Source organism: Papaver somniferum, chromosome 10 (genome assembly GCF_003573695.1).
Source record: "Papaver somniferum cultivar HN1 chromosome 10, ASM357369v1, whole genome shotgun sequence".
NCBI classification, from domain to species: Eukaryota; Viridiplantae; Streptophyta; class Magnoliopsida; order Ranunculales; family Papaveraceae; genus Papaver; species Papaver somniferum.
This window is the reverse complement of record NC_039367.1, coordinates 33010817-33013022: the sequence shown is the minus strand read 5'-3', so window position 1 is coordinate 33013022 and position 2206 is coordinate 33010817. Positions and strand designations below refer to the sequence as shown.

General features: G+C 33.8%; 1 long non-coding RNA gene across 1 annotated transcript; it reads left to right on the top strand.

Moving 5' to 3' along the window:
- Positions 1 to 686: 686 nt before the first annotated feature.
- Positions 687 to 1493, top strand: LOC113317658. The gene is made up of 3 exons (XR_003343815.1): positions 687 to 1075; positions 1210 to 1320; positions 1460 to 1493. It is a non-coding gene; the product is annotated as an uncharacterized LOC113317658 (long non-coding RNA).
- The last annotated feature ends 713 nt before the right edge of the window (positions 1494 to 2206 follow it).

The following is a 2206-nucleotide window of genomic DNA, read 5'->3' as shown; positions in this document are numbered from 1 at the left end:
AGAGATTCGATTCTTGTTTTATTGTTCTGGTGTTTGTGGTGTGGAAAGTGATTAGTCAAGATTGCATGATGTTGTTTAGATCTCTTGAACACCCATCAAAATGATTGTCGCTCACTAGGATTTCTATCTTATGCATGCTAATATATAAAATGTCAAATAGTTGTATCTCTTATATTTAGTTCTTATTGCTGACTATTTGTACTTCTCAAATATCGACCTTAGCTGCTCCTCCAGCTCTTCAGAAGCTAAGAGAGAAATTTCCTAGGTAAAATTTAGTCACTTGTTTTATGTGTTACTGTAATCATGTCGTAATTCTCTTCCTTCTAGACTGAATAAATGTTTTTGTTCATGAAATTTTCAGGCTTCATGTGTACACTGGGACAATCGACCCCACAGTAAATGAGAAGAGGTAATTTTCTCACTGGGAATATACAATAATTGAAGAATAAATGATCATTGGATTAAACCTTCTAAAATTCGAGATGGCGTCTTCTATTTTGCAGGTTTATAATTCCTAGATTTGGAGATGCAGGAGACCGTAGATTTGGAACATAAAACAGTTGTAGAAGTAGGCTTCTTCTTCTTCTAAGCTGTAGTAGCTCTATTATCAGTTTTAAAAGATATTCATATTGATCCAGAGAACCAACTGATATTCGTTTAGTTTATTTTAATTGAGATTTCTCCATTCCAGTTTCAATGAACATAAAGTATGTGGTTAGATTGTAATCCAATTAAACTAGTACTTTTGCATATAGGGTTACAGAGTGCTTTTGGTGAATGGAAATAGTTATCACTTTACAGAACATGGTCTTGACTACCTACTACATGGTTTTCTGATTTCTCAAAAACATCTGCTACAAAAAAAAAAACTGTCCTGTAAATATGATGAAAATCCATACAGTTTGTCTGAATTAATTAGTAAAACTATTGATTCCATTTGAGATTTTTTTTTCCATGTGCTTGTGGATGAATTTGCTGGTGATTTTTGATGTTTTATTGAATACATGTTGATGCAGATGAGACGAGAGTGCAGATTGAAAGGGCACAATTATGCCTTTTTAGGTGTTGCAGAATGGTTAGTATGGCCTCTAAAATGCTACTAGACAGTATATTGGGTATTTTTATAGCGAGTCCCTCTCCCGTGTTTGTTGTTCCTTATTGGACCTGTAGTCATTTGAACCTTACATTTTACGTTGTTACTCATTTCAGATTTAGACATCTTGCGGTCGTAGGTTGGTTTGTAGGTTGGCTTAACTGATAGTGATCCTTAAACTTTGCAGTTTCAACCTAACAATGAAAAGTTTCTCAAAGATCCTATATGTAAGAACTAACTGTGCATTTCGCCTTTTGTTATTCTGGTTCATTTTTTCCTGCAGTTTGTTAAATTCATAGTATCAATCTCGTCTCTTTGTGTTTCTCGTGAAAACTAACTTGTTTGAATCTCTTGGCAATTCTACAGGTGTTAATTACCAAGTATCCTCCAACTGCATCTATCCATTTGGGCAAAAAGCAGACTACAAGTTGTGGAGATTCTGGATTTGCTGGTTTCTTTACACTTGAATGATGAATGATAAATGATGGCAGTATGAATCTCTTATTATGAGCTTGGTGCTACAAAGTCGAAGGAGTGTTCATCTTTAGTTTCAAAATTAAGGAAATTGTAATCATCATTTTTTAAAGAAATGATTAGTTTGTATTTTTGATCTTTTTGTTCCTCTAAGGATTGTCTTTTTTTTAAGAAATGATGTAAATTGATCTATGTGATATAATAAAACATGATTCAGTTTTTAATTTGGTTCATAATTTGTTTTAGTATCAATTTTAATTATAATTTTAATTTCAATTTAGGATTATCTAAATCGAAATAGGCCAGATACTTCCGGCACCAGAACAACAGATGTAGCGGGCAAAAAGTTAGGTAGCTCAAAAATGTAAGCAACCAACTTCAGGGCAAAAAGTTTTGTAGCTCAAAAATGTAAGCAACCAACTTCGGTAGCTCAAAAACGTAAGCAACCAACTTCAGGGCAAAACATTTGGTAGCTCAAAAATGTAAGCAACCAACTTCAGGTTTTTCACTTGCTCTATTATGGTTGGTCTAGCTTTAAAGCGATCACTAGTTTGCTTGCTCTAGGGAGGTTGGTCTAGCCATGAAGCAATTAAGAAAAAAGACGCTACATGATAGTTGCTTGATTACTAAAGCGATTTC